The 23,171-nt window shown below is 41.4% G+C and overlaps 1 protein-coding gene and 1 pseudogene across 2 annotated transcripts in view; one reads left to right on the top strand and one right to left on the bottom strand.

The window, feature by feature from the left end:
- PABIR2 (PABIR family member 2) overlaps window positions 1–23,171 on the top strand; it is a 203,717-nt gene that overhangs the window by 77,125 nt on the left and 103,421 nt on the right. The window lies entirely within an intron of this gene.
- On the bottom strand, window positions 14,558–15,022 carry LOC101095477 (annotated as a pseudogene).

The raw sequence follows: 23,171 nt of genomic DNA, 5'->3' as shown, positions 1-23,171 counted from the left end.
CTTAAAAGCTGTGGCTGCAGAAAGATTCGAGCAGTTTAAACAACTGGCAGAGTTGACGGGGGCGAAGGGAGTTAGGAGTGTCCAAGCTATGGACAAGACTTGATGCTCCGCAGACAAGCCAAGAAATATTTAAATTGTGTTCAGTCTACTCAGGGTTGATGAGCACAGTAGAATCAATGCTTCATAAAATTGGAGGGGATTTGCAGGTAGGTGTCCGTGTTTCTATAAATCTTGCTTCTATAAATCATGTTTCTATAAATTTTATTTTATGGGGAGTTGTTTCAAGTCCAGTTTTATTTATCAAGAATGGAAGCCTAATTGAATGGGGGGAAATGTGCCGTTCTCTCTGAGCTGTCCAACCTAACGGGAGCCTATCGTTCTGTCAAAGTGGCAGCGACTGTACCCAAATTGCAAGACTAGTACATGGAAGGAAAAGAACTCCCTTGGAAGTTTTGTCTTCAAAACTCTGTAGCTCACGATTCCTAAGTGACAGCAAATACCACAGTGCCTTGACCTTTGGATTAAACATTGAAGCCTTGTTTCAAAATGAAAATGTCTCAGGGCGCCTGGGTGGCTCAGTCGGTTAAGCGTCCGACTTCGGCTCAGGTCACGATCTCACGTTTGTGGGTTCGAGCCCCGCGTCGGGCTCTGTGCTGACAGCTCGGAGCCTGGAGCCTGCTTCGGATTCTGTGTCTCCCTCTCTCTCTCTGCCCCTGCCCTGCTCACACTCTGTCACTCTCTCTCTCTCTCTCAAAACAAAAAAACAGTAAATAGACATTGTGCAAAAAACTGAAAATGTCCCTGGGAAGGTTAACACATTAAGTTACTAGTACCTCTATGGCAGTTCACCAAACTCAGTGTTTCTCAGAAGCAACTGATGCCACACCTTTCATTTCTATTGAGAACTTTCAAAATACAGGAAAGTTCAGAGAAGCATATAGCAACCACTTGTGTTCTTGCCGTGCAGAGTGGAAATGCAGTACTATATTTACTTTGACTTCCATTTTTTAAAATAAAAAGAATAAAATACTTAAGGAGAAGTTGAGGTTCTCTTTATTTCCCACTTTCTGTCAACCCATTCTCAGTATTGTGTTCCTGAGATGAGTACATGTAGGTACATACTGAGCTAGGCCGTTTCACCGCTGAACAGCAACCTATAGTACAACCGTGACGCACTTAACCTATTCATTCCCCAGTTGACAGATATTTAGGTTGTTTCCAATTTCTTACTAACAGCCCCACCAGTTGTCTACGTGCTCCCATGACACCATACAACTGGCAACGTTTGAGTCTTAAATTTGTCAATCTGACCAGTGTTTCCCTGAATACTAGCGAGGCTGAACATCTTTTCATATATTTATAGATCATTCCAGTTCCTTCTGTCCGTTGCCTGTTGGTATTCTTTGCACATTTTTCTTTTGGGTTGGTTGCCTTTTAAAAACGTATTTGTTATATATCTTTTGGATACAGTTTCTTTTCCAATTTTCGGTGTGGTAAATGTTTTCTCCCACTGTATGGTTTGTCTTTGTAGTGTCACTTTTTTCTATAGACATTTTAAGATTTGTTTGTTATTATTTTTTTAATGTTTATTCTATTTTTGAGAGCGGGAGAGAGTAGGGGAGGGGCAGAGAGAGAGGGAGACAGAGAATCCCAAGCAGGCTCCCCGCTGACGGCAGAGAGCCCGACGCGGGGCTCCAACTCACGAACGGTGACATCGTGACCTGAGCTGAAGTCAGACGCTTATCCGACTGGGCCACCCAGGTGCCCCGATATTTTAATATTTAATGCAGTCACATTTATCAGTCTTTTCTATTAAAATGTGTGAGGGTTTTTGTGTGTGTGTGTGATTAATAAATTCTTCCTTACTCCAAGATCATAAAGGTATTCTATATTTGCATCAAAATGTTATAAAATTTTGCTTTTAACATTTAGATCTTTGGGGCACCTGGCGGCTCAGTTGGAAGAGCATGCGACTCTTGATCTTGGGGTTGTGAGGTCAAGCCCCACATTGGGTATAAAGCTTACTTAAATAAATGAACTTAAAGAAAACTCATCTAGGGGCACCTGGGTGGCTCAGTCGGGTGGGCATCTGACTTCGGCCCAGGTCATGATCTCACAGTTCGTGGGTTCAAGCCCCGCATCGGGCTCTGTGCTGACAGCTCAGAGCCTGGAGCTTGTTTGGAATTCTGTGTCTCCCTCTCTCTCTGCCCCTTCCCTACTCACACTCTGTCTCTCTCTGTCTCTCAAAATTAAATAAACATTGAAAAAAAAATTAAAAAAAAAAGAAAAAAAAAGAAAACTCATCTAGATCTTTAATTCATTTTGAATTCTTACGTAGGATCTGAAGATGTTATCATGTTTTATCTTTTCTCACATGGATAATTTTAACAACATTTATCGAATAGTCTATATCGTATCTTCCATGATTTATAATCAACGTCTGTTATATACCTACTTCCCACAGATTTATAAGAGTTACTTTTAGGCTTTTTTTTTTTTATATTTCACTGATCTATTGATCCATTTGCCAATACCACACTGTTTTAATTGCTATAACGTGACAATAAGTCTTGATAATCTGTCTCTGTTGCTCTTCTCTCAAACTGTTTTGTCTATTCTATTCTAGAATCGGCTTGTTAAGATCCATTAAAAAATCCCATTATGATTTTGACTGAAAACTGATCTAAATTTATAGATCAATTTGAAGAGAATTGACATCTTGATGTTGAGTCTTCTCATACATGATCATTGTATATCTCTGCTTTTTGGGGTTACCTGTTTTGAAAGGTCTTATTTCGATGTAATTATAGATCCATGGGAAGATGGAAATGTAGTACAGAGACATCCTGTACTATTTGCCCATTTTCTCACAGTGGTTACATTTTGTTTTTTTAAACAGTTTTATTGAGGAAAAAATTGATATACCCCAAACTGGACACACTTAATGTGTACAATTTGATGACTTTGAAGATATGCATATACCTGTGAAACTAAGACCACGATCAGGTAATAAGCATATCCATCACCTCTGAAAGTTTCCTCCTGTCCCTTTTTCTTTTGGTTGGCGTTTTCTGGTAAGAAACTTAACATGAGATCTACCCTCTTAACAAATTTTTAAGCGGAACATGCAGAATTGTTAACTCTAGGCAAAATGTTGTACACAGGTGCCTAGAACTTATTTTTCTTGCATAATATCAGCAATTACATTTTACATAACTAGAGTACACTATCCAAACCAGGAATTTGAGACTGGCACAATGTTTGTGTATAGTTCTAAGCCATTTTATCACGTGTAGCTTTGTCTAACCACCATTGCAATCAAGATACAGAACTAGTCCATCACCACAAAGATATCCCTCATGCTGCCCCTTTACAGTTACACCCACCCCATCTTTAACTCCCAGAGACCACCAATCTTTTCATCTCTACAATTTTGTCATTTTAAGAATGTTATGTAAATGGAATCATACAGTATGTGATTAAAAATTTTAATTTATTTTGAGAGAGAGACAGAGAGACAGAGTGCAAGCAGGGGAGGGGTAGAGAGAGGGAAACACAGAATCTGAAGCAGGCTCCAGGCTCTGAGCTGTCAGCACAGAGCCCGACGTGGGGCTCAAACTCGTGAACCGCCAGATCATGACCTGAGCCGAAGTTGGATGTTTCACCGACTGAGCCACCCAGGTGCCCCTGAGATTATATTTTTTTAATCATCTTAATTCCCTGGATATTCATCCAAGTTGTGTGTATCAATAATTTTCTCCTTTTCATTGCTGAACATGAGTCCATGGTATGGGCGTAGCCCAGTTTTTTGAACCATTCACCTGTTGAGTGACATTTTGGTTATCTCCATTTTTGATGTTTTCTGTTTTTTCTATCTTTTGTTTCTATGTTTTTTTTTTTCAACATTTTTATTTATTTTTGGGACAGAGAGAGACAGAGCATGAACGGGGGAGGGGCAGAGAAAGAGGGAGACACAGAATCGGAAACAGGCTCCAGGCTCTGAGCCCTCAGCCCAGAGCCTGACGCGGGGCTCGAACTCACGGACTGCGAGATCGTGACCTGGCTGAAGGCAGACGCTTAACCGACTGCGCCACCCAGGCGCCCCTTGTTTCTATGTTTTTATTTTTTTATCTTCCCGTGGGTTACTTGAGAGTTCTTTAGAGTTTCACTTGATGTATCTACAAAATTTTTATTTATTTTTATTTTTAAGTTTATTTATTTTGAGAGACAGAGAGAGCAGGGGAGGCGCAGAGAGAGAGAGGAAGAGACTCTCAAGCAGGCTCTACACCGTCAGTGTGGAGCCCAATGCGGGGCTCAAACCCACAAACCATGAGATCATGACCTGAGCCAAAATCAAGAGTCGGAAGCTCAACGAACTGACCCACCCAAGCGCCCCTATCTATAGGTTTTGTGTGTGTGTGTGTATCTCTTTGTATAGGTATATACATAACTCATTACAGTCTACCGCTGTCAACATTTTACCTAGTAGAGAAAAATGTGTAAACTTCCTTCCTTTATGTCCCCTTACCTCCTCCCCAGTTTAAAATTGCCCTAAATATTTCCTCTACATACATTGATAAATGTATTAAGACAGGGTTTTATTTTATGATTCAAGCATGAAACATAATTTAGAAAACTCAAGAGAAGGAGACCCATTGTATTTACCCTTATGTTTTGTTCTTTCTTTGTTCCTCTTACTTCCTAATGTTTGTAGATCCTTTCTTTCATCCTTCTTTCTTTCTTTTTTTTTTTAATTTTTTTTTCAACGTTTATTTATTTTTGGGACAGAGAGAGACAGAGCATGAACGGGGGAGGGGCAGAGAGAGAGGGAGACACAGAATCGGAAACAGGCTCCAGGCTCTGAGCCATCCGCCCAGAGCCTGACACGGGGCTCGAACTCACGGACCGCGAGATCGTGACCTGGCTGAAGTCGGACGCTTAACCGACTGCGCCACCCAGGCGCCCCCATCCTTCTTTCTTTCTGAAGAACTTCCTCTGGCCATTCTTTAAGTGTTGGTGTACTAGTGACCAGTTCTCTTAATTTTCTTTTATCTGAGAATGCCTTGATTTCTCCTTCATTTCTGAAGGAAACTTTTTCTGAATGTAGAGTTCTGTGTTGGCAATTCTTTTCTTTCAGCACTTGAAAAACATTATGCCACTTTCTAGTGACCTTCACAGGTTCTGATGAGAAACCCACTGTCACTGGAATTTGTTTTCCCCTGATAGGTAAAAGTATTATTTCTCTGAAGACTTTTTTCTTTGTTTTTAGTTTTCAGAAGTTTGACTATGTGTCTAGAATTAGATTTCTCTGGGTTTATCTTCCTTTCTCCTTTTTTTTTTTTTTTTTTTTTTTTTTTTTTAGAGAGCATATGGGAGCTGGGGAGGAGGTGAGAGGGGAGAGAGAGAGGAAGGGAGGGAGAGAGAGAATGAGAATGAATCTTAAGCAGACTCCATGCCCAGGACGGGATCTCACAACCGTGAGATCATGCCCTGACCTGAAATCAAGAGTCAGATGCCTAACTGACTGAGCCACCCAGGCACCCCTAGATTCACTAAGCTTCTTGAATCTGTAGGTGTATTTGCGTCTTTTGCCAAATTTGAGAAGTTTTCAGCCAGCCTTTCTTTGACTACTTTTTGAGCCCTGTCTTCTTTCTCCTCTTCTTCTGGGATTCTGATGCCACGAATATTATATCTTTAGATATAATCCCATAGGTCCTTGAGGCTCTGTTCATATTTTTTGTCTACTTTCCTTCTGTTGTTCATCCTGAGTAATTTCTATTTTTTTTTATCATCAAGTTTACAACTATTTTTTCCTGCCTCTTCCATTCTGCTATCGAGCCCACCCACTGAGTTTGTTTTTTGTTTTTTGCTTTTGGAGCCCTTCCACTGATTTTTTTTTTTATTTTGGTTATTTTGCTTTTTCAATTCTGAAATTTCCATTTGGCTCTTCTTTATATCTTCTATTTCTTTGATAAGGGTGTTTTACCCTTTGTTTTTATATTTGTAATTATTGGCTCAAACATTATTTTTAAAGGTTTATTTATTGAGAGAGAGAGAGAGAGAGCACGTGTGCGCGTGCATGAGTGGGGGAGGGACAGAGAGAGGGTGCGTGAAAGAATCCCAAGCAGGCTCTGTGCTGTCTGCACAGAACCTGATGCGGGGCTCCGACTCATGAACCGTGAGATCATGACCTGGGCCGAAGTCAAGAGTCAAGCGCTTAACTGACTGAGCCACCCAGGCGCCCCGGCGCAAACATTTTTGTGAAGGCTGCTGTAAAATCTTTATTGGGTAATTCTAACAGCTATGGCATCTCTGTCTTGGCATCTGTCGATTGTTTTTTCTCCTTCATGTTAGATTTTCCTGGTTCTTGGTGTGACAAATGATTTTGATATTTTGGGCATATATTATCATTCGGTATATGTTCTTGAAATCTTGTGGTTTAGCAGGCCTTCTCTGGCAATGCTGCGGTGGAGGACGAAGACGTACAGCCTCATTACTGTCACTTACGCCACGTGAGGAGGGACCCTGTTCCAATCCTGGCTTCCCGCTCAGCCCTTTATGAGGTTGTGCTGCCTCTTTACAGTCTGGGGGAGGGTGAAGTCCAGGCTGTCTAAAATCTGCCTGTGTTGGCAGAAGGGGAAGTGGTACCCCAATGTTTTTGTTTTCCTGCGGGTATTTAGCTGGCGTAGGGAACATTACTGTATTGTTAAAAGTTGTCTGTTCTACTACATTGCTCCTCTCCTGGTACTTTGGCTAGAGAGAGCGGGCTTTGTTGGGACTCGTTTTGGTCTGTCCTTGTGGGTGTTTTGGGGTTGCCAGTTTCTCCGGCACCCAGTCTGGGCTGGACGAGGCCAGAGAAACACAGAAGGGACTTACCGATGTGACTCCTCAGTTCCCCAAATCTGGAGCCAGTCTATTTGAGCCTTCTCTCCACCTACCAGAGGCTTCTTATGTTTATTTTATGCATAACATCGACAGGTTTTACCTGAACCTAGTGGGACAAATAGGGAAAATTACTTCTACCTCATCTTGTCCTGGAACTGGAAGTACAAGGTCATCTTTTGTGAGTTCCAAAAATCTTTCATAAAGGTCTTACCCAAGACCCGTGTGTATATGTATTTCTAGATCCTTGCCAAGAATATATACTCTGACTAGTAGAATTCCTTTTTAAACACTACCTGCTCTAATTGGTTGTTTTCGGTATAGTGAAACGATACTGATTTTTCACACTACTAGATGCAGCACACTTGTTGAATCCTCACAGTTTTAATGGCTTGGAAATTGTATTGTATTTTATACGTAGGCAACTGTATCATCTGCAAGTATGATCGTTTTTTCTTTCTTCCCAATCCTTGCATGTCTTATTTCTTTTCCTTACACTATTGTGTTTGCTGGGTCTTCGGTTACAATGTCAGACACAGGCTTGTCTTCTTTTTCTGAGTTTAAAGTAAATGCTTGTATTCTTGTATCATTAGTATGAATATTGTAGGCCTTTGACTACTGTGTAAAGAAAGGAGTGCAGAAGAACAACAGTGGAAACTGAAAGAGAAATTAGGAAGCTAATGCAGTAGCCTGGGTGAGAGGCTGGTGTGGCCTGGATTCAGATGGTAGCAAATGAAGGAGGCAAATATAGAGAGAAAGGGACAGATCTGAACTGTGTTTTGGAGATAGTCTTGAAAACATTTGAAAGGGGGCTGAGGGTAAAGAAAAGAGGAGAAACCAGACTGATGCCTTGTTTGGGGCCCAAATAACTGCATGGATGGTGATGCCGTTGTCTGAAGTATAGAAGGCCAAGGTAGGAATATATTTGGGGGACAAAATTAAGGGTTCTCTTTTGGCGACATTAACTTTGAGATCCAATGCCAGACATACAAGTGGAGATTCTAAAAAAAGACCGTTGGACAGGAGTCTAGAGCTCAAGAGGAGATATCAAAATTGTAGATATAAGCAGCATATAGATACTGTTTAAAGCCATGGGATTGTATGAGATAATCTAGGGTGAGGTGAAGCTAGAAAAGAGGGTGAAGGGCTTTAACATTTAGAGATTAATCAGAGAAGGGAAAGATAGCAAAAGAGACTGAGAAGAAACAAGAAGTGAGATAGGAGCAAAACGAGGAATTTTTCCTAATAAGATGATTGGACAAGCACGTGGAGATATACACGTCCAAGTATACTCATTACACTGTTTTTTTTACAGTAGCAGAAATGGGAAATAAATGTCCGTTAGGGAGATGATTAAATAAATTGTGGTGCATATATACTATAGAATATACAAGGTCGACATTAAGAGGACGACGTAAATCAGTACTTAATGACAGATAAGGAGGTCCGTGACACATTATTCCACGAAAGAGCAGGTTACAAAATAGCGTGTATAGTATGAGCCCATTAACGTAAAATTCTATTGTGGATGGGTTTGTGTGCATATGTAAATAGAGCCATGTAGGTAGCTTTGTTTTTCTACTTTGTTTACAGATGCATTCCTTGAGCCTCAAACAGTGTTTAGCACGAAGCAGGCACTAATACGTTGTTTTTGCAAGAATGAATGAACAAATGAATATTGAAAAATGCTCTCTAAAATGGCCAGAGTGGTTATCTCTACGTCTTGTGATTAAGGGTATTTTATTTTCCTTTCTTTTACATTTCGTTTGGATTCTTTTACAACGAGCATGCTTTCTTTTTTATCAGGAAGAAAATTCTTTTAATTTTTGAAACCACCTCCACCCTTGTCAGTTACCTATGACCTCCACGTACCCCTGTTTGGTTGAATTCAGGGCAAAGTGGTTGCTTTGCCATTGTAAATCCATATTTGGGCAGGAAGATCAGAATGATAGCAGAGAGACATGTTGGCTCTTAGAGAGCTGGAGGCTGGAAAAGTGGACTAGGAGGTGAAGACTGACAGGAGCCATGGGGAAAAAAGACTTGCGCCTTGCAGGAAAGAAAGGAGTGAGGCTGGGTTTTTGCAGAGCAGAGCAGCATAGCACAAGAAGCCGGGAGCCCCTTGCACAACCTGACCTGGGGGGAAAAGGAGCCTGTGGAACCCAGAGAGCACAGTGAGTTTTGCAATCTAAATTCTTAACTCACAATTGTGGATGGACATAGGAGATAATAAAAAAGCCAAGCTACGGTTCCGAGATTGTGCCTTTTGGTATAGAAATGCCTCATCCCCTTTGATGGTGGCGGTGGAAAATGACAGAAGCCTTCTGTGTGAAGAGGTCCTTGGTTCTCTATTTTTTTTTTCTGCGGCTGCAGGAGGAGCAAGCCGGATTATATGTGTGTTTGCCCAAGCACGCTCTGTCCTCCCCTCCATTCCCCTCCATTAGCCTCCTGCTCCCCATCCCCAGAATATGCCTGCATTTCTCCAGCGTGGAAGGTTAATCCCCTGCTAGCATTTCTCCTGTCCTGTATTATGCTAAATGAGCGCTCATTTCCTTCCCGGCCTTGAGTTACAAAACGCTCTCTTCTGTTGCCCAAGTCTTGGAAAGTGCAGGCTCCAGGAAAAGGGTGGTGGTAGAGATAGGGCTGCCAGATAAAATACAGCATGCCCAGTGAAGTCTGAATCTCAGATAACCAATGAATTTTCAGGATGAGTATATCCCAGATATTGCATGGGACATACTTACGCCAAAGAATTAGTCACCCTTTATCTGTAATTCAATTTTGTTGTGTGTGCAAACTCTGGCAACCCTAGGCAGAGAAAAAACTCATCTTGTGATGCAAGCATTTTCCCCGTGCTTTTCATCCAAAATTTGCCAGATGTTTCTTAGACGGGCTTTCAATTGACAAAGGGGGAAATGACTGACTTATTAAGTTGAAGCTAGACTGCAAATTAGTACTAGAGCTGAAATTTTAAGTTTTCAACTTCTTCAACCCACAATTTAAATCCACGACGTCCATGCCAGTCATTTATGGGCTAGAAGGAAGCAGGAATAGACTCAGCAGAAAGGCACAGATTCCCACGAAAAGTAAGATTTGAAAAGAATTTAAGGGCAATGGCTCTCAGGATTTTAATTTCCTTTGGACTGTGGACATGACTATGTTTAGTCTCTAAGGTAGTGTTTCTCCAAGCGTGGGGCCTGAACTACCTGCCTCGGAATCATCTGGGAAGCAGTCTGTAAATACAGACAGAAAGTAAAGCCAACTGATCCTTTTAAGGATTGAGCCTATGGTCTTTGTCTCGCTGGCACCACAATCACTACCCCTTTCATCTCCAGAGCTTTTATTTGATTCCACTAATAGCTTTTATCTGGGGGAATCTCAATGACAGAGGGGTTGTTAGTTACTTTTAAGGTTTTGTTTTTTTTCCAGCGTGCATGACACAAGCAAAATTATGAAATGGCAAAGTTATTAAAAGGCAAAATTGAAGACGGGTTTGACTCCTCCCCTGACACACTCTTGGATAAAGGAATCCCCAATAACTATGCGTTGCAAGAGAAGAGATGATTGGCCTCGCCTGCATTCAGTCACCAAATTGAATTTGATCTTGGAAGCTGAAGAAATCTCTATCATCATCATCTTGCCTTGGTACCTTGCCATTCCATAAAATCTCCTCTACTTTTTCTGGGCCCAACTCCAAGAGAACTAATCATATCTTAATAATTTGGTACAGAATCACAGTATAATTCCTGCAGGTCAGTGTTGAACCCTATCAGATTGGAGAGGAGAAACTATTACCCAGAACTGGAAAGAATGAAGTCCAAGAGGTACAGCTTGACTTTCAAAGCATCCCTAGGACATATGTACAACCGGAATGGCTTTTTAAATTAAGGAATTACAATTATTCTCTATTAGAGCAAAGCAAAGCAAATGTGTTCGGTCATTCCGTCATTTCACATTTATAGCAAACAGTCTCACATTGGGTCAATTCCTTAATCGCATGCTAATAAAAATAACATAAATAGTTTGGTAACTCACCCCATGCTACTAAAATGCAAGTAACCCAAGATGGCTTGGCTATGTTGTTCTCATCTCATTTTATCACCAGGGACTCGATTCTTCTTAGTTGGCCTTCTGTGCTGCCAGTTGATACTTGCCTAAATATTTCCTTCATACTCAGAACGTTATAGCTCCTTTTTCAGGCTTCAAATATTTCCACCTAATTCTAGAAATACGTGAGGTACGCCTGAAACGCTGACAGCTGTAACTCAGACCCGAAATAGTCAGGCCTACTCTAGGAGGCACACTGAGCAAACAGAACCAGGAGTTTGAAGGTGACAGCTGAACAGGCATCAATAGGAAACTGCCAGGTGCTCGGTTGACCCAGTGAGGGATGGGAACAGACAGATTCTATTTCTAGAAATAGTACAGAGAATGCCAACGAGTCATGGGATAGACACGGTAGTACAAATCTTCTCTTCCATTTTGTGGGTAGCTTGAGAGGATACCTCAGTAACCTTAAACCTGCTGGGAAAATTAACATGTCTCATGAATAATCTTTGACATTGATTTGTTCAACTCCTATTATTTTCAAGTTACTTTGCTAGGCACTTGGAAGGAATATAAAATAGTTTAGGATAGAGGCTCTACTCACATGGAGTTTCCACACCAGTTGGGGAATCAAGACAAGTATAGGAAAGTCATATCTTATGAGGGGTTAGGTTCCTGGTGAGCAAAAAAATAAATAACAATTTATAGACGAAATACCCCTCAAAAGTTCCTTTGAAAGGTGCTACACTGGAGACAGATATACAATTTTTGGTAAATCCAGCACAGGCTTGTCTTTATTATTTCCTCCAACGTTATACCAGATCACTCTTTAGTTGAGAACCATGCCAATCGGCTTGCATTTAGGGACCGTATTGAATTTCGAAAGCACATATGTTTAAGCATGAGAATCATTCATGAGAGGCTCACAGGAACCAACACCATATGAGGGAACAGCAGATTCACATCTCTCAGTTTAAGTTAACTCCAAGGCAAAGCAAAGTGGAATGGTGGATAGAATTACCCACACAATTTCAACTGTGTGCCCACTCTCTCCCTCCCTCGCTCCCTCTTTCTCTCTCTACCCTCTCTCTCAAAGTTTCGGAATATGGATGGGTTCATATAAGAATGGTTTGCTTACACTGTACCTCTCCATACCTATGTGCCCAGATAGGAGAGGCCACAAGAAGGCGAGTTTCACCACTTACTGATTGTATGACGTTGGCCAAGTGAACCCCACAGAGCATCCAGTCCCTCATCCATAAAATGAGAATAATAATTGCATCTTCCTGACAGGATCGTTCTGCCAATCAAATGCAATGCTCACAAAATGCTTCACCTAGTGCCTAGTAACATAAAAGCCTTAATAATGGTTAACGTGTGTGTGTGTGTGTAATTGCTTTTATTTTTCAACTTTATTGAGGTATAACTGACAAGTAAAATTGTAAGATATTTAAAGTATACATCACAGCCATTTGATATTTTTTTAACGTTTACTTATTTTTGAGAGAGAGAGAGAGGGGGATGGGGGAGAGACAGAGAGAGAGGGAGACAGAGAATCCAAAGCAGGCTCCAGGCTCCGGGCTGTCAGCACAGAGCCCGATGTGGGGCTCGAATTCGTGAACCATGAGATCATGACCCAAGTTAAAGTTGGACGCTCAGCTGACTGAGCCACCCAGGGGCCCCATCAGCCATTTGATATACAGCGTGAAAGGGATTCTCATCATCTGGTTAGTTAACACATCCATCACCTCAGGTATTTATCTCTCTCTTTTTTTTTTTTTTTTGTAGAACATTTACATTCTACTCTCTTAGCAAATTTCAATGATATGATATAGTGTTACCAACTATAGTCACGATGTTTTACATCGCCTCCTCACACCTTGCTCATCTGATAGCTGGAAGCTGGTATCCTTTTACCAACCTCTCTCTGTTTCCCCTACCCGCCCCCCCAGCTCCTGGCAACCACTTTTCTACTCTCCGTTTCTAAGACTTTGACTTCCTTTTAAAGTATTCCACATATAGGTGATACCATACAGAATCTGTCTTTATTTGGCTCATTTCACTTAGTATAATGCCCTCAAGGTCCATCCGTGTTGTCACAAATGGCAGGATTTTTGCCTTTCTCAGGGACAAATAATATTCCAGTGTGTGTGTGTGTGTGTGTGTGTGTGTGTGTGTGTGTGTGTGTGTGTGTATCACATTAAAATGTGATGGGATTGCTGCGTCATATGGTAGTCCTATTTATAATTTTTTGAGGAAGCTGCATACTGTTTTCCAGAGTGGCCGTGCCAATTTACATTCCTATCCACAGTGCACAAAGTTCCCTTTGCCTCGCATCCTTGCCAACACTTGTTATCCCTTAAGTTTTTTTAAATTAACATTTCTTTTTTATGCTTATTTGTTTTTGAGAGAGAGAGAGCAAGCAAGTATGTGCACGTGCACGTGCAAGCAGAGGAGAGGCAGAGAGAGAGGGAGAGAGGGAAATCCCAAGCAGGCTCTGCAGTGTCAGGGCAGAGCCCAATGCGGGGCTCTATCTCACGATCTGTGAGATCATGACCTGAGTCGAAATCAAGAGTCAGACACTTAACCAACTGAACCACCCGGGCGCCCCTCATCTTTTTGATGATAGCTATTCTAACAGGTGCGAGGTGATACCTGATTATGGTTTTGACTTGCATTTTCCTGACGGTTAGTGATGTTGAGCACCTTTTCATGTACCTATTGGGCCATTTGTATGTCTTCTTTGGGAAAATGTCTATTTAGTTGCTCTGTTTTTAAATGCAGATTGGTTTTTTGCTATAGAGCCGTGAGAGTTCTGTTTATATATTGGTTATTAACCCTTTATCAGATATGATTTGCAAACATTTTCTCTCATTCGGTAGGTTTATTTTCATTTTGTTGATGGATTCCTTTGCTGTGCTAAAGCTTTTTAGTTTGGTGAAGTCCCACTTATTTGTTTTTGCTTTTATTGCCTTTGCTTTTGGTGTCAAATCTAAAAAAATTATTGCCAAGACTGATGTCAAGGAACTTTTTCTGTTTTCTTCTAGGAGTTTTAGGGTTTCAGGTCTTATGTTCAAGTCTTTAATTTATTTTGAGTTGATTTTTGTGTATAGTGTAAGGGTCCAGTTTCATTGTTTTGCATATGGCTGTCCGGTTTTCTCAACACCATTTATTTTTTTATTTTCATTTTGTCTTTAATCTTTATTTTTGAGAGAAAGAGAGAGAGACAGAGATCAGGGAAAGGACAGAGAGAGAGAGAGTGGGGAAAGGACAGAGAAAGAGGGAGACACAGAATCGGAAGCAGGCTCCGGGCTCTAAGCTGTCAGGACCAAGCCCAATGCGGGGCTCAAACTCACAAAGCGTGAGATCATGACCTGAGCTGAAGTCCGCCACTTAACCGACTGAGCCACTCAGGCGCCCCTCTCAACACCATTTATTGAAGAGACTATCCTTTCCCCACTGTGTATTCTTGACCCCTTTGTCATAGATTGATTGATCATATATGTATGAGTTTATTACTGGGCTCTCTATTCTGTTTCATTGATCTGTATGTGTTTTAATGTAAATACCATACTGGGTTTCTTTTTGTAGTTTTATTAACACAAATGCAATGTGCACATAAGCTGTCTGTCTAGTAATTTTCTCCACTGTGCAGCCTGGCATTGGGATTGGTGACTCTGATGGCCAGCTGGGCTGCCCTTTACACAGTGGCTTTGGAGGACACATTGTGAGCAGTCTCTGCACAGTACGATTTGTTGCACATCAGCAGCATTTCAAGCTCCTTGACGTTGTGGGCTAGGAATTTCTGGAAGCCACTGAGCAGCATGTGCCTTGTTTTCTTGTTGCTCTCATAACCAAATGTTGGGCATCAGGATCCGGCCCTTGAGTCTTCTGTGCACTCTATTGTCAATGCCTCTGGGTTTCTGCCACTTGGCGTTTAATTTTGACTGGTGCGAAATGAACTTCTTGGTTCTCTTTTTAATGATTTTGGGCTTCACCAGAAGTCTGAGGGCAGACATCTCTGCAGGCAGTGCAGTGCCAAGGTCATACTGTCTTGATAACTATAGCTCTGTAACATAGCTTAGAATCAGGAAGTGTAATGCCTCCAACTTTATTCTTTTTTCTCAAACTTGCTTTGGCTCTTCTGGGTCTTTTGTGGCTCCATATAAATTTTAAGATTGTTTTATTTTATTTATGTGAAAAATGCTGGTAGAATTTTGATAGGGATTGCATTGAATCTGGAGATTGCTTTGTGTGGCATGGACATTTTAACAGTATTAATTCTTCTCATCTATGAGCACAGAGTATCTTTTTTATTTATTTGTGTCATCTTCAGTTTCTTTCATCAGTGTCATAATTTTCAGCTTACAGATCTTTCACCTCCTTGGTTAAATTTATTCCTAGGTATTTTATTCTTTTTGATGCAATTGCAAGCAGGATTATTTTCTCGATTTCTCTTTCTGTTCATTTTTAGCATATAGAACTGCAACTGATTTTTTTTTCAACGTTTTTATTTATTTTTTGGGGGGACAGAGAGAGACAGAGCATGAACGGGGGAGGGGCAGAGAGAGAGGGAGACACAGAATCGGAAACAGGCTCCAGGCTCTGAGCCGTCAGCCCAGAGCCTGACGCGGGGCTCCAACTCACGGACCGCGAGATCGTGACCTGGCTGAAGTCGGACGCTTAACTGACTGCGCCACCCAGGCGCCCCTCAACTGATTTTTGTATATTGATTTTGTATCCTGCAAGTTTATTGAACTTGTTTATTAGTTCTGACGGCTTCTTTGGTAGAATCTTTGCATTTTCCATGTATAATATCATGTCTTCTGCAAATAGAAAAAGTCTTTCTCTTTTCCAATTTGGATGTCTTTTATTTCTTTTTCTTGTGTAATTGCTGTGGCTAGGACTTCCAGTACAATGTTGAATAAAAGTGGTGAGAGTGGGCATCTTTGTCTTGTTCCTGATCTTAGAGGAAAAGTTTTTAGCTTTCCACATTGAATATGATACTGGTGGTAGGCTTGTCATATGTAGCCTTTATTATGTTGAGGTACATTCCCTCTCTACCTGTTTTTTTGAGTGTCTTGTTTTATCATGAATGGATGTTAAATTTTGTCAAATGCGTTTTCTGCATCTATTGAGATAATCATATGATTTTTATCCTTCATTTTATTAATGTGGTGTATCTCATTGATTTATTTGTGGATATTGAAACATCCTTGCATCCCTGGAATAAACCCCACTTGATCATGGTATATTATCCTCTTAATGTACGGTTGAATTCAGTTTGATGATATTTTGTTGAGGATTTTTACATTTATGTTCATGAAGAATATTGGCTTATTTTTTTTTCCTCTAGTGTCTTTGTCTGGTTTTGGTATCAGGGCAATGCTGACCTCGTAAAATGAGTCTAGCTAGAAGTGTTCCTTCCTCTTCCATTTTTTGGAAGAGTTTGAGAAGGATTGTTATTAATTCTTTAAGCTTTTTATAGAATTCACCCCTGACACCATCTGGTCCTGGAGTTTTCTTTGTTGTGAGGTTTTTGATTATGGATTCCTTACTAGTAATCCATCTGTTTAGATTGTCTATTTCTTTATGATTCAGTCTTTGTAGGCTGTATATTTCTAGGAATTTATTCATTTCTTCTAGGTTGCCCAATTTATTGTCTCATAGTTACCCATTGTAGTCTTTTATGATCCTTTGCATTTCTGTGGTATCATTTCTAATGTTTCTTGTTTCATTTATGTTTATATGTTTGAGTCCTCTCTCCTTTTTTCTTGGTAAGTCTAGCTAAAGGTTTGTCTGTTTTATTTATCTTTTTAAAAAGCTGCTCTTAATTTCACAGATCTTTTCTATTGTCTTTTTAGTCTTTATTTCATTTATTTCTGCTCTGATCTTTGTTATTTCCTTCCTTCTACTGATTTTGCACTTAGTTTGTTGTTTTTTCTTCCAGTTCCTTGAGGTGTAAAATTAGGTTGTCTATTTGAGCTTTTTCTTCTTCCTTAATGTAGGAATAAATCACTACGAATCCCACTAGAACTGCTTTTGCTGCATCCCATAATATACTACTGTTAACTCTTCTAGCAAGTGGTTTAGATGTGGTGTATCGGATGAGAGACATGCCTTACGTGTTGAGGAATTTCAGGGGAGGGAGACATAACTGGATGTGTGTTGGCAGGGATGAGTCAAGGGTGAAGTGATTTTGAACTTGATGAGGAATAGGTGACATTGGAGAATTGGAGGGGAGGGAAGGAGTGAAGGTGGAACACAGAGAAAGCCAAGGTATAGACATGTGGGGATGCTCAAGAGACCAAATGTAAATGGGGGTGGGTGAGGAATCCTGTGTAGCAGAACATTAGGAGTTACTAGGGAAGTGGAGCCATAGGACTAACAGCCTTGAATGCCAGGCTGTGATTCTGGAGGAATTGTTTGAGATTTTTCAGGCAAGGGTGATAGGATGATAAAACTTATGTCAATATATTTTCTAAATGTGGCTTATCTGTCCAAGTCTAGCTCACAGCCACTTCCTATTGGAAGCCTTACTAGACCACTTCCCCCTCCTGAATTTCACTGTTCCTTTTCCAAATTCTGTTGACACTGATTGCTCTTCCCCTGCAGTAATTTTGACTTTAACCTTCTACTGTCTCCTCTTGGGAACTAACTATGTTTTGTGTATGTGTGTTGTGTAGGGAGAGGATATCTTTTCTCTGAAGATATAGCCTTGCCTTTCACTTCCTCTTTCCCAAATAAAGCTTAGCACATTGTGGGCTCTGAAGGAATAGTTTGAATTAACTCAGTGATTGATTATGGACATGCCTAATTGGAGTAGGGAAAACAAAAATGTCCCACAGGCAGGATGTGTACTGGCTCTGTGAGGAAAGTAGTAAATTTTTAAAAAGGTGGACAGGATTCACTGTCATAGACTCATTCCTGAAGCCCCAGAGTCAAGTTTTTTAGACATTTTTCGAAATATCTTTGCCTAAGTTACTTGGGACCTTCCAAGCCAAACCTTCCAAGGCTGGCTAGCCGGCTGGCTGGATTAACTGGTGTAATGGCTTCAGAGAGTGGAGGGCTGACCAAGAAGAGATGCCCCAAGTGCAGCCCTATGTGGGAAACCAGCTTCCTCACAGCCCAGAGAAGGAAGAGAAAGGGCCTCTGTCTTTAATCGCAGCTATTCAAGAAACCAGCTCTGCTGAGAGCAGCAGACGCTGGGAGACAAAAAAAAATACATAGTCTTTGCAAAGGAAACTTTTTTCCAACCTGAGGTCAAGCCCAAGAGTCAAACTGTAAAGGGGCTGGGAGGGAGAGCCTGGGTATGAAATGACCAAGAGAGCCTGTTACAGGCCTGTTTCCAAAGAACCACATCTCTATGCCTGTCACAGTCCCTCTTCCCAAACACCCATCAAATGAAATAACCCATCTGTACAAATCTTCATTTGTTCGGCGTGGAAGCCTGATGCTTTTCTAATAGAAATCTGTAAGTTAACCTGGTTTGCAAAAGCCTCTAAACACATCAACAGAAGAAATTATTTGAAATTGATTCTGGTCAGGACTTGTCTCCTTCCTTGTGTTCACAATGACATTGTCATTGGCAGTTTAGAGCCTTGATACCTGCTGCCCTCCCTGGGCCCCCGCACCGCTTTCTGGATTCCCAGCTGGAACTGTTCCTGGGGCTCCAAAATGACCCTTTCCTGAGCTTCCACCAATCAGAGTCCCATCCCTCAGCCCACCCATCTCGTCCAGATGTTGAGGAGAAAGCATTCTGATTTAACTAATGCACACTAAGGTGTAAATGAGGTCATATACAAACTAGCCCAGGTGTGTTTGCATTTCCAGAAGAGCCATCATAAGGAACAGAATTCTAAACAGTCAAATTTCCAGTGTTATTTTGGGGCGTTGTGTGATGAGACGAGTCTTATTGGGCCAACTCAAATATACCACATGGGTAACCGCCTCAGCCACGTCTGATGCCATTCCCTGCTCTTGGAATGTTCTGGCCTCTTCTGTCTCTCTCTGTCTCTAAGTTCTGTTTTTCCTTCAGGGCTCAGCTCAAGCCTTGCCCATGAAGCCTGCCCAGAGAGCACCTGGCTTGAATTTCTGCCCCCACTCGGAAGTCCTTGCTTCTCACTTGTTCCATCTGGGTTAGTTTGGTTTCCTCGAGCAGATCCTGAGCTCTGTGAGAACAGGAATCATGTTTTAAACTTCTTGTCTGTCTTCCATAGCCCTTGGCATGATGCTGGGCTCAGAAGAAGTGTACAAGAAATTTTTGTAACAGTCATTGCTTTCCCACATATTATCCAATTTGAGTCACAGCTACCCCATAAGGTAGGGTGTCATTATGCCTCTTTTACAGAGGAACTTGTTGGGGGGGGGACACTGCTGAAAAGAAAAAAAGTTAATTTAAAATTCCATCTCTTTTCTATTTCTGGAAGTTCTCAATTTATCAGCCAACATGATATTTTTGCGTTTGACCTCTGTGACCAGCACTGTGCAATTGGAAACGTAAAAGAGGCATAGATAGGGGCATCTGGGTGGCTCAGTTAATTAAGTATCCGACTCTTGGTTTCAGCGTAGGTCATGGTGTCACAGTTCATGAGTTCAAGCCCTGCATCAGGCTCTGTGCTGACAACACAGAGCCTTCTTGGGATTCTCTCTTTCTCTCTCTCTCTCTCTCTCCCCCCCCCCATTCATTCTCTCTCAAAATGAATAAATTTTTAAAAACTTTTAAAAAAGTGGCATAGACCTGGCACCCTGCCTTCAAGTCAGTTGTGGAGTAGTGCCCCCAAACCTGACTAATCATCGCGAACAGCTCAGGAGCTTGTTAACACACAGACTCCCAGGCCATCCCCAGAGATTCTGATTTAGTAGGTCTGGGATAGGCCTCAGGTCTGTTCTCAAAACCACCTGAAGCCTCCTGATAATCAGCCATGTTTGAAAGCCATTGCTGCCCTGAGGCATATATTCTTCATGCTTGATAAGCCTGTGAAGATGATTGAGTCAGGTGTTCCCTGAAAAGCGAGGCACACACTACTGACGGGACTGAGGCACACAAACTTTATTTTTATTGTTACATATTTATCTTAATGTATATTAGAAAAATATGTAGCCATTCCATAAAATCATGACTTCACAGGTGTGATCGTTTCCTTTTATGAAAAATGTACATGATTCTGACACATGCTACAGCATGGATGAACCTTGAAGACACTATGCTAAATGAAATAAGCCAGAGACAAAATAAACAGTTGCTCTATGATTCCACTTATATGAGGTACCTAGAATACTCTCAGAGAGACAGAAAGTGGAATAGTGGTTGCTAGGGACTAGGGAAAGAGGAAATGGTGAATTATTGTTTAACGTGTATGGACTTCCAGTTTTGCAATATTTGGGAGAGAGTTCTGGAGACGGATGGTGGTGATGATTGCACAATAGTGTGAATGTACTTAATGTCACTTAACTGGACACTTAAAAATGATTAAAACGGTAAAGTTTATGTTATATATGTTTTACCACAATGAAAAATGTGTTTCTTTTTTTTTAATTTTTTTTAATGTTTATTTTTGAGAGAGAGAGAGAGAGAGAAACAGAGCGTGAACAGGGGAGGAGCAGAGAGACAGGGAGACACAGAATCAGAAGCAGGCTCCAGGCTCCAAGCACAGAGCCTGACACGGGTCTCGTGCTCACAAACCACAAGATCATGACCTGGGCTGAAGTCGGACGCTCAACCGAATGAGCCACCCAGGCTCCCCAGAAAAATGTATTTCAATCAAAAAGAAAGATAGGAAACTTTTACTTAAATAAAAGTAGAGATTGATTGCAGGTACAGCAAATGTGAAGGTGCTGTGCAAACAACCTGTACCTGAGAAACAGTGTTGTGGTTTCACTCTCTAATTTTGCTTAGGAGAACACCAACACCCAAAGAAGGGGAGTGACTGCCCAATGTCCAATGTCGCATATTGAGTCGAAAGCAAGGCCGGGACTAGCACCCAGGTTTCCTGACTCTTTCAATATTTTTTCCTTTATATCATCTGAATATTTGCTAAAATATCATGGTGGAGGCGACAGGCACAGAGGGTAGTGCATATATGCTAGATAAGTCAGGGAGAGCTTGCTGGAGGAAGCGGACCTTGTCAGAGGCCCTCTAGGGCAACCCTTCTGGAATTTTGGGCAGAGCTGTGGCAGTGGCAACAGAGGGGCGTAGGCAACTCAGAGGCTGATTTAAAGGCAAGTCATGAAGCAGAGCAGCCAGAACTTAGTCATCTGTGAAAGGGCAGATGAAGGAAAGAGAGAAATCTAGGATGAGCCCAAGGTTTCGAGGCCTGGCTGTTTGAGTCATCGTACGTAGTGCCCTCACCAGAAATGAAAAAAAAGTAGGAAAAGGAGATGCTTCGGAGCAAAGGTGAAACATTTGGTTTGGGGCGTAGGGAGTGGGACGTAATGGTGCAACATCTGAGTGGAGATGGTCTCCAAGTAGCTTGAAATTTAAGATACGAGATTGGGGTGAGGTTAGAGGTGATTGGACTCTTTTTAATTCTGGATACTTTACACAAGGATGATCTTCCAGTGACATATTCACTTTTATTTATCATTAATTTAAAAGACATATTGTTTTCATAAAGAAATTGTGGTGTAAGACTTTGAACGCAAGGGAACAGCAACTTAAGTGCCTTCAAAGCCAGAAAACATCAAGGAGAGGGTGGGAATGGCCCAAGTGAGTAATTATGTTTTCTCTTCTGGAAAGAAAAGAGAGGAAAACCATGGTGTAATTTCCAGTTGTCCTTTCTTGGAGCTCTAACGCATAGAAGGATTTAGTGTCCTTGTCACCCAATGCAACCTTTCAAAGAACTGCTGGAGGAGTCTTTAGTAATGAACCTTTGGGAACACCTTGTATGGAATCCAGCTCCTCTGCAATTAATGCAGTAAGGCAGCTGCCTGAATGATTCATATCATAGCATCACACAGCACCACATCCTTTGACAAAGTGGGAACGGGAGGATTGACACTCTTTGCCGTGTTGTCTGTTACAGACTTGCTCAGCGTCTGAAAGGCTATACCCCCTTAAGCATGACTGACAGAACACTTGGATTTGCTATAAAAAAAAAAAACCCTAAAAAATCTCATCTCTGATTTCTGTGAGTCAAATGAGTGGAAAATGTCCGAGTTGGGGGAAAACGGCAGGTTTAGCAGATGTTCTCGTGCACTCTTAGAGCAAGAGGGAAAACGGTCCGCTCTGGCCACATTATACAGAGAGGACTGGGGGAGCCCTTTCTTCTAAACTTGTTTCCTGGAGTCAGGGCTGGCCATTAGGAAACAAGAGAAGTTTCTGCTTGGCCCCTTCACTTCTCTTCCTGTCTTCTGTTTCTCTCCTCACAACTACTTTCAGTAGTCCACAGGCTTACCTCCAAGTGCCCAGAGCTGTCACACAGCCCCACTGTGAGGCCTCTCTAAAACTAATAATAACTACCGTGTATTGAGAATTGACAGTGTGCCCAACAGGCACTGTGCTAGGTGCTTTATATATGCATTATCTCATTTAGTCCTCAAACAAAATTATGAGGTAAGTAGCTATTATTCCCCTCACGGTACAGATCAGGAAAGTGAAACTTGATGAAGTTAAATAAATTCCACTAAGGCACAAGTCCAAGTCCAGCACTCGTTCCACTACATCACACTTTGTCCAAGAGTGAGAGGAGGAAAGGGGGCATAACCTAGCCAGCTAAAGCAGCTACATTAACTCTAGCAACCAGTAGGCTCTCACATCATATATTGAGCAATGAACTTCCCAGAAGACTTTAAACCTACCCCCTAAGACAGACTCCACTGATGGTCTAAAAGAAACTAGAAAGACCTTTTCTACCTTTGACAGGGGTAAAGGGAGAGTTTTGATTTGACAAGAAGTTTACGGTCACTCTTCAGATGATTTCAGATGAGAAAAGCATCACACACATTTTCCTCAGGCTTTGCACATGATTTTGAATTTGCACTTTGTTTCTATCTAGCTATCCCCATGACTGATCTGTGACAGAATCTTAATGCTAATATTCCTTTCATGATCTCTTTCTGTTGATACATCACTCTTAAAGAGTGGCATAAAATTAGGGGGGCACTGGGGAATCTTTATGATTTGCACTTATCCCCCTATTACATCGTAAGTCCTCTGGAAGAGTAGGTTCTCATTTCTTCTTGAATTATTGCCCAATTTGTTATTGGGATTAGTTCATCCCATCGGTTTCTAAGATGAAGACTAA

This window comes from Felis catus, chromosome X (genome assembly GCF_018350175.1).
Source record: "Felis catus isolate Fca126 chromosome X, F.catus_Fca126_mat1.0, whole genome shotgun sequence".
NCBI classification, from domain to species: domain Eukaryota; kingdom Metazoa; phylum Chordata; class Mammalia; order Carnivora; family Felidae; genus Felis; species Felis catus.
This window is presented reverse-complemented; position numbering and strand designations above follow the sequence as displayed.